Genomic DNA, 16,873 nt, shown 5'->3' with positions numbered 1-16,873 from the left:
TGTTGTGAGATGCAGTGGGCCTAGACTTCATAACGATGGACGATTATGCTCGCCCTCATACAGCATGGGAGATTGATGTTTTCTTGGAAGTGGGAGATGTTTTGTGCATGGCGTGGCCTGCTCGCTCTCCCAATTTGAATCCCATTGCGCATGTCGTGGATGTACTAGGGAGACGGGTAGCATCACATCAGCATCCACCAACCACTCTCTGTGATTTGCGAGCAGCTCTGCAGAAAGGATGGGAGCAACTGCCATAACATGAGACTGATGACGTCACACACAGTATTCCCCGTTGTTGTCAAGCTTGTATTGCTGCCAGAGCTGGTCACATCCCATAGTGAGCACATTAAACAGCTGTCAGAATATTTGTGCAAATGCGTTAAGTTCGAAAAAATTAAGGACATTTTTGTGTACCGTTATGCATGTCACAGTTGCTTATGTTGTGTATTCTTTGCATTGTTTCTACTTTACTATCACCTGTTTGTACCGTTTTGTTGCAAAGTAAATGCAACCTTGCAAAATTTTCGTTTGTTGCTTTAATTTTGGACACAACTGTATTTGTGACCAATTTGCGGAACTCCATCGTGGTGTGTCACCTGTTTTTTTTTCTCTTTTGTCTTAGACCGTACATCCAATTAAAGAATAGCTCAAACAGTCTTTATTACAAATGCTCAATGTGAGCACCATTCCTCACACGGAGTACGAGTGACTTATGAAGGTGCTGAACAAATGAGAGAGTGTCTCATGCGTAGCCCCAATAAAACAGTTCGGAAAACTAGCAGTGAATTATCAATTCCAGTGACGTCTGTATCGAGGCTTTTAAAGATGTGCGTACTACTACGTCCTTATCGTTTGCAGTTGTTACAAGCTCTAAAACCCACAGACAACGATTTACATGCCAACTTTGCAAACGAAATGGTGCTTCATGACAATGAAGATTTTTTGTGTTGGGTTGTCTTCAGTGTTGAAGCGACACTTCACGTAAGTGGAAATGTTGAAGTCTGGGGTCAGCGAATCCCCACGAGATGGTGCAGTTGCAACGAGATTCCCCTAAATTGAATGTTTTTTGTGCCGTATCCCGACGGAAAATTTATAATCCTTTCTTTCTCGGTGAAGCAACTGCGATTGATGTTTTTTATTTTGATGCGCTACTAGAGGCATGGCTCTTTCCTCAATTGAAAGAAGCTGAACCATAGACCTTTATTTGGCATCTAGAAGGTGTGCCAGCTCAGTGGCGTAACTCAATACGCGACTGTTTATACGACGTTGTACCCTACCGCTGGATTGGTCCCAAGGAGATGGAAGACGGAGATTTTTTCGGTAGCCTCCACGTTCACCTTATCTAACGTCATGCGATATTTACCTTTGGGGGTTCACAAAGGATCGTGTGTTTCTGCTTCCGCTACCAGGTCATCTACCCGACTTAAGAAACAAGACTAAAGCAGTTCTTGCAACAACTGTTACTCCAGACACACTGATAAAGGTTTGGGAAGAACTTGCGTAATGACACGATGTGCCCCGTGTAAAGAACGGTGCTGACATTAAACAATTGAAAAAAAACCTGTTTGAGCTGCTCTTTCAAATTCAAATGGTTCTAAGCACTATGGGACTTAAATGGGGCTTAACATCTCAGGTCATCAGTCCCCTAGACTTGGAACTGCTTAAACCTAACTAACCTAAGGACAACACACACATCACGCCCGAGCCAGGATTCGCACCTGCGACCGTAGCAGCAGCGCGATTCCGGACTGAAGCGCCTAGAATCGCTGGGCGACAAGGGCCGGCAGATGCGCTTTCAATTGATATATTATTTATCAGTTGAATGTAATAAATGCTACAAAACCATAAAACCCCAACATTCATTTCGAAATACCTGGCACACGATGATGGAAACAAAGGAGCTGCGAGTGCTATTTCATCGTTAGCGCTAATATTATCTCTGGACGCAGTGTGCAATACTACATCAGTTACATCTATATAGTTCTTTTACTTTTTCGACAGTGGGCTGCTTTTCTGACGATAATAATAGTGGATATAGTTTATTATTACATTACATTCCCTACCCCTAAAGGAAGAGGGAATAGTTTGATTAACAATCCGTTGAAGAGTCAGGAACTTTACAGGCAAATATCTCACGACTGGTAATGAAACATAGGGAGTCCCAACTGGGAGAATTTCCAGCATTAGGTTTATAACAAAGGACAACCTCCCGAAAAACTTGATGGAAACTGGAGTAGGAGGTCTGGAGTAGGAGGTCTGACAAAAAAAAAAGGGGGAAGCACTAGGATGGGAGGAAGAAACGAAGTGAAACATCACGATACAAGAGGTCATTTGATGTTTTTCAGAGATCATAAAATCTTTGACTTACAAATAACTTGGCAATACAAGCCCACTCATTAGCAGGACGTTACATCCTCTCTGGCCTGGATGCATTCACTGAATCGGTTGTTAGTTAGTTGGTTGCGTGTTCCATTGATTAGTCGCACAGTACAGTAGCTGTTGTTATGTAGAACGCGTCAATTGCACGAGAAATGCATATATGAAACTCGATTTTTAATATATATATATATATATATATATATATATATATATATATATATATATATTACAATGCAGAGATTAATATTTCTATTATTTACCCCATTCCCTTAAATGGCACAAAATGCATATACTATATTTGTAGATTTATTTATTGCTATTCAAGAATTCATGGTCGCAGCCATATTCGTCGACTATGGTCATCCGAGGTTCTGCAGAACCGCGATTAATCGCTAAAGTAATGCGACGCTATTCACCGGCCGCCCACGCTTCTGGAACACGGCATACTCCAAACGTAGCCATTTGTGTTGTGGTGTTAACGGCAGCCCAACCAAACATAATAATTCAATAGACCGCCTGCTTCAAGTCTCCGACCGATTTCGAGGTGCTTGGTGCATATTAAGGCAATGCTCCCTTGTGGTGGTCAGACTTGCTCGATCGGAATCTTGGCGATGGGTATGCCTGCGCTCAAGTTCCTATGTAGTCCAAAATCAGGCCACTGTCACATCCGAATGCACCATAAACCTGGATACTGCACCGTTCGACCAAGGCCACAGTGAAAACACTTTCAAACTCTGTCAGATGCTGATAACGCTGTATCACGTGAGTAAGCAGCAGCTCCATGTTCTTCACACTCATCATTCAACATCTGACGCCGTTCGCGCCCCTTATATACCATGGTATGCCTGGTAACAACATTAAATACGAACAACACTGATACACTCTATGAGCTGTTATATAGTTACACATGACGTCATCTGGCATGTATTCACTGTTGGACGATCTGTTCAAACGTTCTGTTCAGTGTGATTAATTCTCTGTTATCTCATGGTAGCAAAATAATATTTTTTTACTTCACTCAGATATATAATACGCTGATACCAACGTCTTCAAAACAATGCTGATTGTAATTCTGTTTGTAATAATAATAATTAATTTCCTCTTTCCGAACATAAACGCGAGCGTTGCTTTTCCGCATCTTAACAGTTCTTCGCTATTTTTTTAATAAATTCTTCAATAATCCAATGACATTAACCACCATTCGTTAACAATCTGATCTTCCAACATAATTTATTTTATCAAAGTAGGAACTGAATGAGGATTCTGGGCCAAATTGTACCTTTACTTTGGACCCTGACTTTCCCTTCTCCTACCCCTATCCCCTCCTCATACCCTCCCCTTCCCTCTCTAATTTCATCCCTGTCCCTCTCTCCCTCTCGTCACCCCCTCTTTCTCTCCTACCCCAATTACTAAGTTATGCACCTTTCTTGGAAATAGTCCTATCAGAGGTCTTCCAAGCCAATTGTGTTAGGCATTATTTTGAGCTAATTCTTCAGTACATGGTATCATCTCATGTGCGTAGCAATTAAAATTTACATCTTTCACGCAGATACAGTACATAGGTTACATTTTCAGTACATTAATTCAAGACGAGAATTTTACTGTTTCATCAATTTAAAATTCCCCCATCCTTGTTGCGCATACACCTGATCAGCCCTGTCTGCTCGAAAATGACCCTGCAATGCAGTAGTCACTTTATCATCGAGTATCAAGGGTTTATGGCACTTTGTCCACAATGCCAATTTACATCGTTTTATAGTTGAAACTGTCCACCTTCATAGTTGAGTGGTCAGAGTGGCTGACTGCCAGGTAGAGCCATAGGTTCAATTCCCAGTACTGACAGGAATTTTTCCTCAGTGGGAGGATTAGAACAGGTTGTACTCAGTGCCGTGATGCTAACTGAGGAGGTACTTCACCAAGTAGTAGAGCAGCCCCATGTCTGCTAACCTGGTAACAGCCAGGTGAATGATATGCTAACCCCAAACCCCTCCATACCTCATAATAATGACGTCATTGGCTGAGGTGACATGGCGGTCGGAAGTACCTGATTGGACTGTCTGTGACCAGAATGGCAGTGCAAAATGTGATAAAGGAAACTGTATATAGCTTGGATTGTATTATAAACTGAACAGCCGATTCACCAATCATTTAATACATGTTCTCAGTATTCATCAATGCTTAATTCCTTTTATGAGGAGACTTTTCGCACCCATCACTTCATCCAATACATGTTGTGTTTCAGTTGAGAGATCATACATTTTGCCCTCAGTCCTGTTCATTCTGTAATAATTTCCCTAGTAATTCATCTTTAATTAAATCCATTTTAGTAATGTGCCCCAGTAATTCATCTTTAATTAAACCCACTTTATAATCACATAACATGCTAAGCTATCTGTGTCTGTGTATTACATTTTAACATTGTTCGTCCAAAATTTCTTCAACACATAGCTGTAATGGAAATCTACAATAATTTTATAAGTATCCGAAATACCCATTCCTACAATAATTTTTTTGTTAAAAGCAGTGTTTCGATTACTATATTCAATAGAAACTTAATTTTCCTCAAATATGAAGTGTCTGAAATACCTATTCCTACAGCTATGTTTTTGTTAAAAGCAATATTTAGACTACTAAATTCAATAGCAACTAAATTTTCCTTAACCTGAGCTAGAAATTCGGTCTTGCAATCAAATCAGCAGTTCCATATCTACGCTCCCAACTTGTTACTTGCTTCACGTCAGTCATTTTTCGGACACTCTCCATTGTTTTGTCACAAACACTGTTATTCATCAGTTTGACAAAATTCTTTTCAACGTCCATCTTTTTTTCCCAGTACTCATACATACGTTTCTCAGCATTAATATCAATAGACAGTTTCACGCAAGGAACTAGGTGGAATGGTAACGGCCAGTGAATTTTGCCTAGAATAAGGTTATTTTTCAGGCACTGCTTTAAATCTTTGTAATGAATGACATAATATTTTTTTATTTTATAATGCATAAATCAGTTTATTTGGAACTTGACTTGTTGATGCTTGGTGGTGGTCCCATTTTCTCTGTGCCTAACGGCAGATCGAAGTGAATTTCATGGATATTTCCTGGATACTCAAGGTGTACATCTAAATTGTAAAGTATGTAGTAGTTTTCAGCAGTGCATCCCACACTGAACCAGGCGTATTCACCTAACAATTTGAGGCACAGTACGCGAAAATTTTCAGCCACATCTACCAACAGCAATACCTTGGTTTTTAACTATGTTGCAGTAATCTCTTAATGTCTTGAATTTAAATGGAGGCCATACCTTGCACGCTCTTTTGTATTCATATTCTTTGATAGTGGTTTTATCGGTCAGCAAGTTTTTGAATGCTTCAGTTGACAGGAACTGTTCATCCAACGAAATACACTCCTGGAAATGGAAAAAAGAACACATTGACACCGGTGTGTCAGACCCACCATACTTGCTCCGGACACTGCGAGAGGGCTGTACAAGCAATGATCACACGCACGGCACAGCGGACACACCAGGAACCGCGGTGTTGGCCGTCGAATGGCGCTAGCTGCGCAGCATTTGTGCACCGCCGCCGTCAGTGTCAGCCAGTTTGCCGTGGCATACGGAGCTCCATCGCAGTCTTTAACACTGGTAGCATGCCGCGACAGCGTGGACGTGAACCGTATGTGCAGTTGACGGACTTTGAGCGAGGGCGTATAGTGGGCATGCGGGAGGCCGGGTGGACGTACCGCCGAATTGCTCAACACGTGGGGCGTGAGGTCTCCACAGTACATCGATGTTGTCGCCAGTGGTCGGCGGAAGGTGCACGTGCCCGTCGACCTGGGACCGGACCGCAGCGACGCACGGATGCACGCCAAGACCGTAGGATCCTACGCAGTGCCGTAGGGGACCGCACCGCCACTTCCCAGCAAATTAGGGACACTGTTGCTCCTGGGGTATCGGCGAGGACCATTCGCAACCGTCTCCATGAAGCTGGGCTACGGTCCCGCACACCGTTAGGCCGTCTTCCGCTCACGCCCCAACATCGTGCAGCCCGCCTCCAGTGGTGTCGCGACAGGCGTGAATGGAGGGACGAATGGAGACGTGTCGTCTTCAGCGATGAGAGTCGCTTCTGCCTTGGTGCCAATGATGGTCGTATGCGTGTTTGGCGCCGTGCAGGCGAGCGCCACAATCAGGACTGCATACGACCGAGGCACACAGGGCCAACACCCGGCATCATGGTGTGGGGAGCGATCTCCTACACTGGCCGTACACCACTGGTGATCGTCGAGGGGACACTGAATAGTGCACGGTACATCCAAACCGTCATCGAACCCATCGTTCTACCATTCCTAGACCGGCAAGGGAACTTGCTGTTCTAACAGGACAATGCACGTCCGCATGTATCCCGTGCCACCCAACGTGCTCTAGAAGGTGTAAATCAACTACCCTGGCCAGCAAGATCTCCGGATCTGTCCCCCATTGAGCATGTTTGGGACTGGATGAAGCGTCGTCTCACGCGGTCTGCACGTCCAGCACGAACGCTGGTCCAACTGAGGCGCCAGGTGGAAATGGCATGGCAAGCCGTTCCACAGTACTACATCCAGCATCTCTATGATCGTCTCCATGGGAGAATAGCAGCCTGCATTGCTGCGAAAGGTGGATATACACTGTACTAGTGCCGACATTGTGCATGCTCTGTTACCTGTGTCTATGTGCCTGTGGTTCTGTCAGTGTGATCATGTGATGTATCTGACCCCAGGAATGTGTCAATAAAGTTTCCCCTTCCTGGGACAATGAATTCACTGTGTTCTTATTTCAATTTCCAGGGGTGTAGATTCATCAGTTATATACTCATGGTGAAATACAAGTTTCTTATTAATCAAATTAAATTGTTCACTGTTGTGGAAATACTTCCTTGTTATTTTCAGCTCGCCAGTTTTTAAACATAATACACGTTTTTTTCCAACTAACAAGCTAGAGAGTTGAAAGAATCTCTAAACTGAAATTTTATGTTGCAATGATGTTCCAATGCGACAGATTTTATACGGTTCCATGTTTGTTACAATCACAAAAACATTTCCTCCATTTATTTTCACCGTTTTATTATGCTTCATTTGTTCGCTTAGGTTTATAATTATAAAATGAGTCTTGTAATTTATCAGATTTTGAAAATCAGTAGGCACTACAGTGTACATGTGCAGTTCCTCGAAATCTGCCTGTAAAATGGCAAATGATCTTTGTGTTTCACTTCATTCTACTTGAAGCGTTTCTTGCAGATGTGGCAAATTTCTGTTGCTGGAAACTGCTTCCTCTTCAACGTTAATATTCATCTACTTGTTTCAGAAAAATTAATGGTTCACGTATTCGGAAATCAGATCCAGCTGTCTGTTAAACTATTCCATACAATCAGAACCTAGATACAACTGAAACTCTGCACATTCCTCACTGTAACTACAGTGCATGTTCAAAACAATTCCGTCTGGTTTGTGCCCACGAATTTCTTCACCAACACCTGGTTGTAGCTCGCATTTGATATATGCATATACGACAAACATTGGCTTTAATTGCTGTTTACACTTGTCGAATTTTTGTACAGTTTCTCTGCTTTGGGCGTGACATTGTTGACTGGTTTGAATGGCAAAAAATCAACTAAATGTGCATCCAACTTCCCTTTAGAATGAGAATATCACTAACAGCGCTCACTTCTTTGATGGCCAGTAATGCTACTGTATGTTAATCTCGAAAGATCTTTTATGTAACAGAAATGATAAATTCCTGAGTTTTCAACAGGCAGCATTAACACCTTCACATGTTTTGCACGTTTATGATGGTTCAAGACATACAATGGAACCACTTAAAAATCTTTTTCTTCGTATCCGTATTTCGCTTCTATAATCATCCACTCGTGGTCATAATAATGAATACCATACACAATAACAGACACGTTTTGATGTTTCTCTCAAATATTTCTACACGCTTTAAATTGCTAGTAAATTAAAAGTTCGGAAAATTTAACGTGTCATAATTAGACAACCGGTTCATGCGACCATTTGCTGTGCACAAACCAGCCATAACTGTGCATTTGAACTAATAATTACCAATGTTTGAGGCAACATTTATCATGGCATGTTTGTCTGCAATTATGTTTGGTAATGTTCTAGACGTTCCTGCATCATAGCCTTTACTTATATTCATGTTAATATGAAATTTCAGAATTTCTTTTAACGCCCAAACTGAACCAAAAACTTCGAAGTGGCCATTTTTTTAAAAAATAATGCTGGTCTGTAACACTGGTTGATTAACATTCCCTGACGTCAATAGGCAGTTACAGGGACACATTCTTTCTGTCCATAAACTTGATGTCCGGGTTAAACATATAATAATACCAGAATGAAGAATGCTCCTATCATGGCACAAAAAAGGCTAATATGCCCTGGGCAGACTAGGGACGTAAACGAAAAGAATTATCTTTTCGACTCATCTGGCAGCCTCAAAGACATTCAAATCAAAACATCTTGACATATTAGCGCTTTTTTACTTGTTAGTATTAGTACCGACGTCATCTAACGTAAAAGATCCTGTCCAGTAAAGTAACATGATACATAACGTGTCATATAACGCCATCACGTCATCCAACATGGCATTTGTCATGTCGTGCAGTATGATAAAACTCGTCTGTAAAGTTTAGGATGCACCATCCTTACTCTGGGATATTTCCTATTACAGATCCACCCCCGCTCTTGGATACTTCCTATAGTAGATGCAACCCACTCTCTAGAATCACATACATGTAATAGGGGATGGGTTTGGGGCACGAATGGTCCCCTCGGGACTAGAAACAACCCTCCAACAACAAATCAAAACATTGTTTTAATGTCCCCCCACCCAGGAACAAATGCACCCCCGGAAATCCCCCCCCCCCACCCACCCCCCCGGGAAATTTTTTTTTAGCTGTTACATATATGCCCTTCAGTCGTATAGTATTATATATTGTTTACTGTGGGTGGCGAATCGGCACAGGATCAGAGGCTTAAGTCTATAAACTGCAAGATGCAGAGGTGTCAGTTCTTGCAGCTACGAGAGCTCACTGCTGTGGGAAAGTAAAAAAGCGCGAATATGTTAAGATGTTTTGATTTAAATGTCTTTGAAGCTGCCACATAAGCCGAAAAGCTAGTTCCCTTCTGTTACATCCCTAAGTCTGGCAGGGCACATTGGCCTTTTTTGTGCTATGACAGGAACATTTTTCACTCTAGTTCCCAGCTTTCACTCTACGGTAATTTTGACAATAGAACGTCATAGACTGGCAACCAATGTAAATTATTGTTGACTCGGGCTACGACTGATCCGGTATAGGCTTTTTTATTGACTATCAAATCATGTTGCTTGAGTTGAGCATCGCTAGTATGCATCCTCTACTTGTTACATTTGAACGTGTCGAATATAGTCTGTCCTCAGAGCACATAACCCTCACTACTCAAGGTTACATACCCGGAGAAAGCTTTTTTTTACTTCTATTTTTTCACATTTTGTGTTTTCTATTATTAATATTATTTTTTATATTTTTAATTTTTTAAATTTTGCTTGACTTTTATCGTTAACTTTTATGTTTATTTCGCAGTTACACGCGTTTTATTCACATACGCTTGAGACTGTATACGCAAACATCCGAAAGATACCCATAAAGACTTAATACACTGCACAAAATAACAGCAAACATAAATACGATACCAAACGAAACATTAAATACTGTGAGACGTTTATAATGATAAGGTATGTAAACAACTTATATTTCGTAGATAAACTTACGACACGACCACATGACATAGATAAACTTGCTTATAAGCTTACTCTATCACAAACTGAACAATTCATGCAACAAATAATAAACTACTGAAAAGGTACATGTTGTTCCTATCTCCCATTTTCAAATTCTTGTCGTTGTTTATTTTAAGTATGCAGTAGTAAAAATTGAAAATTAAGAAACCAACACTAGAAAAACTCACGTTAAGAAATTTGGCGCCAAATGCTGCAACAACCGATTCGATTAAATACCAGTATGACTGACTGAAATAAGCAGAAGAAATACAAAACAATTTATGCACAAGAAAATACTGTCAACTTTTTAGTCCTGTACTAAAATTGACGAATTTAAGCTTGTTTTGTGGGAAAATAAATTTTATACCAAGAAAATGCAGTAAGACACTTTCTATTTGTTAGAAATAAGGTGACTTTTACTCTCATAGTTATTTTTATAGCGATTTTCAGGTTAGTTTAATTTTCTGTGTGGTTATCAATAAAGCTTTAAATGCTCGATCAAACAGTATATCAGCTTTTACGTGGCTGGGCATAATTCTGGTCTGGTACATGCTTTGTTTTGCATGTCAAAACATTTTTCGATAATTTTAAGCCAGTTATATCCAAATGCGGTACTTAAAATGCAAAGTGTTTCTACGAAAGACAGGTCATGTGCAAAGTGTGATTTTTCGTACGTAAGTTCCGAACGATGAACGGCTTTTGCGAACTCTTCTAACTGTTACCGTAACAATATATTTTCTATAAAATCTGTATCACTTTAAACTGTCTCAGCACGTGCGATTAGCGTAAAACCGGATTTTACGTGCATCTTATGTGCGACTCCAGACTGCTATATCGTGGCGGCTGATAAAGCTTTCACAAAACAACAGGACAGCAACTTGTCACATGTGTTTGTCTACCTCCTTACAAAATTTGAACCGATTCGCACAAGTTTGAAACATTGAAGTTGCGCGCGTGAGAAAAATGAGTCTTTTGCAAGTAAAATCCAAATGAAGCTAGATTTTTGAAAGAGAGTTTTCAATTTTATCGTAAAAATGCATTTTTTATTTACTTCATTCACTTCAAACCGTTACAGGGCATTCAATTCACGTAATAAAGAATTTTACGTGCTACATTGAGCTCGACTTTAACCATCGTAAATCGACAACGGATAAAGATTATTGGATAAAATTCGTTTTGACTTTATTCCTTTATCTATCTTCTTGCAAAGTTTGAACCAATTCGTGTAAGTTCAATGCATAAAAGTGGCACGGTTCAAAACCCTCCCAGAAAAACATTTTTTTCACGTAAAATCCAAACGAACCAAGGTCTTTTCAAACGGTTAAAACTTATATTAGACCAAGGTCCGATACACCTATGGACCAAATCTGAACCATCAGTCCGGAGTTGTATAAGGATGACTATTTTTACACGTAAAATCCAAATGGTGCACATACAAATAGTGCCATTATTTGAACATTAATTTCGTCCCATTATCGGAGCATTAATTTCAGCGCAATTAAAATCTGTTGGAAAGGGATTTGATCGATTCGCAAAATTTGTCTGGGTGCCAGCTCCAATTCGTCGTTCAAACCTTGCTTAATACAGTGTAACATAGCTACAGCAAGACATATGTCCGAATGGCTAAAAAAATTTCCGCAGGTCCAGGCTAAACCAAAAACTTTTTACCCCCTATTCTCAGCTCAAATAGGAACCGACCACCAACCGCGATTTTGCGCGCATCTTTTTCGAACATATTTTTTACAGCCATTCCTCGCGGTAACGATGCAATGCAATAACTTGAGAGGTAACTGAGAAGTTTATAGGAATTTTGTTTCTACAAGTACGGTAACTCCAAATAGTTTCTGTGTTTGCTTGAGGCAGTTGATAACGTGCGCGCACGCGCGTGACTGCTTCGTTCACGTAAACCCGCGTCAGTAGCCATGTAGTGTGTGGACTCTACAGCAGAAGGTATGCTGTATGCTTTCTCTCGCGGAACCTGAAGTGTGTTACACCGGTACAACGTCGCTTACGGAGTGAGTACGGACTGCAATCAACTAACAATGTTCTCACTTACATAACAATTAAAAAATCGGACAAACGGCATCGGCAAACAGGGAGTTACTTTCGATGTCGGGCCACAAGAAGCACGCAGTTCCACGCCACTAATGATGCCTATATCGAGGTATAGTAGATGTGTAAAAAACCATTTTGAATTACCATTCTTGTAAAAACTTATTGCCAGTAATTATATCAATTACTTCTCGGATTATTAAATTTTATATCAGTATATGTTTAACCCGGACACCCTGTGCCTTTCCCATATATCACGTGTCTTGGGAAACAGGAATTTTTGCACACAAGTGAGACATTTATCCCAAGAGGTAGACTGAAGTCATGCACTGTGTTGATAAAAACCGGAAGACAAGCGTCAGGAAGTAATTGGCTATTACGCTAATGTATATTCGACTTTTAAAAGCATAATCGAAACAAAACCATTAAAGAGTATTTTAACTTGCTTTGCAGATGGTTCATCCAATTATTTATATTTGTATAGACCCTACTACTGAACTAACTGTAACAGCACCACTTCGTCACCAACATGCTGCAAATGGTGATATACGTAGTATTCCGGAATTTCGTAGTAATGTTGCGTAGTTGCTACATGCGTGAAGAAGATTGTCTGAATACTCTAGTGCACAAAATACAAGTAACGTCCTTACACTTACGTTTTGAAGCTAAAAACAGTTATGTATGTGTGCAAGCAGAATCTCTCGAACACACACACACACACACACACACACACACACACACACACACACACACATGAAAGGTAACTGTGGCAGCAACAGTTTCCATGATTTGCTACCACTTCCTACCTTGCCTTTAATATCTGTCTTAGTGTATAGTTAGCAAGGTCGCAGATGCGTCGAGACGTGTTGATTTCTGCACATGTGCGTGCATTCAAGGAATTGCTGATGCACTTCCCAATTATGGTATATTTTTTTGAGTTGACGTAAATATACGTGTGACATGTGTTTATCTTGTCACCTGTGAGCTATGTTCCTTCATGCAACATGTTTTGATCTGCCTAAAGAACAAAGCGATGTGAGACATCTGATTATGTTGAGCGGATTTTGCAACAGATCATTCAGTAATGGCGTGACTTGCCATAAAGAATGTATGGAATACTGTAGACAGAAAATGATATGAAGTAGTAGCTGTTACTATTGATGAACTATATTCTCTACATCATGTTTGATTAAATCCGTTTGAGGGTTTTGCTGCAGCTTATCTGCTATGTAGTGCGACTCCGAGGCAGCTCTATAAGCACCGACATGTTGGCAAGGGATCAGCGTGGCACCGACATGTTGGCCTGGGATCAGCATGGCATTCGTCTTCCCGAAGTACGTGCAGTAAATGCGGAAACCTGAACTATGGCGACGTGATTACCAAATGAGTCGAAACAGTACCAACGTGGTGTTATTCTTTTCTTGGCTGCCGACGGACAAACACCGGTAGAGACCCATTGGGGAACTAAGAATGTGTACGGGGCAGCACGTCTGTCGAAAACTACCGTTGCGAACAGGTGCACCGAGATCCGTACTGTTTCACGATAACACACGTCCCCACATTGCAAATGTCGTAACGCTTAAGTTTCGCCAATTGGGAGATAATCTAGCATCTGCCCTACAGTCCTGATCTCTCCCCGTACGAGTATCACGCTTTCGGTCCCTTGAAAAAGGCACTGACGGGTCAACGATTACTGTAGGACGAGGAAGTGATGTAGGCAGTTACAGTCTTCTTCACGCAATAGATACGGTGTTTTACCACACGACATCTTCGACCTGGTGCGCCGGTGGGATGATTTCCTCAATGCTCACGGAAATTTTGCCTGATGGGCATACCTATTCTGGAATATGCAGCCATCGAACGGAAGTTTTTTGATAGCCCTTATATCACACCGTAAGTCCGTCACAGATGGTAAAGGACCTGGAAGACAAGTGGAAGTGTCTTAAAAAGAGGTTATAAGATATCAGTAAAAGTACAAGTAAATCAAGATAATGGAATCTAATCAAATTAAATCAGGGGATTCTCAGGGAATTAAATTAGGAAATGAGACACTAAAAGTAGCAGACGAGTTTTGTCATTTGGGCAGCAAAATAACACACTTTGATCGAAGGAGGAAGAATTTAAAACGTAGACAGGGAATAGCAAGATCCGCCATTTCTGAAAAAGAAAAAGAAAATTTGTTAATACCGAATACACATTTAAGTATCACGAAGCCTTTTTTGATGATATTTGTCTGTAGTGTAGCCCTTATATCGAAGTGAAATGTGAACTATAAGCAGTTCAAAAGAGAATAGAGCTTTTAAAAAACGGTGTGACAGCATGTTGAACACTATAGTCAGATTAAAATTACTTGATGATTGACACTTTGCGCGTTAGAGCTGCTTTCCTCCAATCACAGCGCTCAGCTTCACGCCCGAAACATTCGCCATTGCGAAACCACCACAACAATTTGTCAGTTGACTTCCATTTTCTTGTTCAGCATTCTTTCCTGATGTGTTTGTATCCCGAATCATGGGTCACAAACAACACGTACGTAAACATATCAATGCTAATGAAATACACACGTTTCATACACAGCACTAACTAAACACTACTAGATACTTCAGCATAAGACGCGATTCAGGGCCACAGATGTGGCCATCATAATCACAGAGATCGGCTTATGTCAGATAAGATTCGCACAAAATTGCACAGAGCTTTTGAAGGCTGCAATTCATCACAGCGACTGAATAATCACAATCAAACATAAAACAATTAGACTCGGTGTTATACTTTAGTGAAACGGTTAGCATATTAACCGGCCATGCGAAATGATCAGACCTTCCATAGTGCTGCGGAATTTTTTTTATTTCTAAATATAGTCAAAATAAACTTTGATTATCTTTTTATTCAGTTATCTGATTTAAATGTAACTTTTTTTCATTCTTTGCCATGTCATTTTCATCATCTTATCGACTTCTTTATTCGCACTTATTTTTGCACTGAAATGAAATGAGCGTTTGGCGTCATTGGCCGGAAGGCCCCTTACGGGGCAGGTCCGGCCGCCTTGGTGCAGGTCTTATTACATTCGACGCCACACTGGGCGACCTGCGCGCCGGATGGGGATGGAATGATGAAGACAACACAACACCCAGTCCCTGAGCGGAGAAAATCCCCAACCCAGCCGGGAATCGAACCCAGGCCTGTAGGACGACAATCCGTTACGCTGACCACTCAGCTATCGGGGCGGACATTTTTGTACTTATCATTCTTTTTTCGTCTGAAATCTGCTTGTGTCGTCTATAATCTGCATCCGAGTGCCGCAAAAGAGCTCTTGTAGCCATGAGATGATAGTTTCAGGTAAAAAACGGCAGCAAGAAATTAGTTTGCTTTTAGCGCTGAAATTGAACTTTTTCTCTCTTGAATTTGCTCGTAAAAGTTGGCTTTAATAGCCGGCAACAAAGAGATCACGGTTTCAGCGCTGCAGCACATTGTTAACCACCGCTTTCTCGGGTACATTACACATTGCGAGGTTGTGGTTAGGTAAAGACACGACTTTAAATTCAGGGCTACAAAACGCATCTCCCGCCGTAGTTGAGTCATTGGACACCTAAAATCACCTGTCAATAGAGCATCTCGTATTTCCAACTTACCTTGCGGCGGCCACTTCCAACATTACGCATTAATAACATTTGTGAAGTTATTTCCGCGTCTGTGTGTTACCTGTAACAAAGAGGCAGCCGGCGGTCGATGTGGCAACACCGTAGCGGCATGTGACAGACGTCAACTACCAAGTAATTTTAAACGGTCTACAGATGGTACAGCAGATGACAAATGAAGAGCTACTGAAATGAATTGGGTTTGACTGAAAGAAGGGATCGACTGGTAACACACATTCTGAAACGTCAAGGAATAGTCAGTTTGCAAATAGGGGGATGTGGGTGGGGTTGGGAGGAGGAGGAGGCATTAGGGAATTGTTGATGGAGACCAAAGCACGTAAAACATGAACGTTGGTTGCGGTTGTTATGCAGAGATGAAAAGACTAGCTCAGAATAAATTTGTGTCCAGAATAGCATCAAAATAGTTTTCTGGAACTACATCCTATTTGCTTTTCGTAATTATACCGTTCTCTTCTTGTCTTTTATTATGTCTGGTCGTGCCTATTAAGCGGCATTACCTCACTAGAACATTGGCTATCTAACTTCTCTCGCTACTAAAAACTTTGGAGATATTGCATCTAGGGTCTTTTAATTACACAAGTTACGCTTTTGTATGCTAGTGTCGTGGACGTTGGAGATATGACTGGGTTGCTGTAGAGTAATATCAATGGAGCGTGTATTTATTTGTATACTAGGTTTTAGACGGTGTTTTACATTGTTTATGTATTAGAGGTCATTAGAGTACACGTTATTGTTTCAGTGGGTATCCATCTTTGATACAAGTCAACGAATTACTGTCAAAGAATATCTCAATAGCCATGGTAATTTCCAAGTCGCTGCTGAGGTAATTTGTAGTTTATGTTTACTGAGTGTGTTACTGCAAATTTTCCAGTGAGTGGTATTGGAATGGTTTTGCAGACCATTCGGTCTGGATATTTAACGACCACTTCCTCTTTTTAAGGTGTGTCGTTTGTTTGCCCTTTTACTACTTTGTACGT

At 41.0% G+C, this 16,873-nt stretch overlaps 1 protein-coding gene across 1 annotated transcript in view; it reads left to right on the top strand.

Moving 5' to 3' along the window:
• The window catches only part of LOC124796267 (G-protein coupled receptor 52-like), a 114,559-nt gene that overhangs the window by 31,250 nt on the left and 66,436 nt on the right, over positions 1-16,873 (top strand). The window lies entirely within an intron of this gene.

Source organism: Schistocerca piceifrons, chromosome 4, assembly GCF_021461385.2.
Source record: "Schistocerca piceifrons isolate TAMUIC-IGC-003096 chromosome 4, iqSchPice1.1, whole genome shotgun sequence".
In the NCBI taxonomy this organism is placed as follows: Eukaryota; Metazoa; Arthropoda; class Insecta; order Orthoptera; family Acrididae; genus Schistocerca; species Schistocerca piceifrons.
This window is presented reverse-complemented; position numbering and strand designations above follow the sequence as displayed.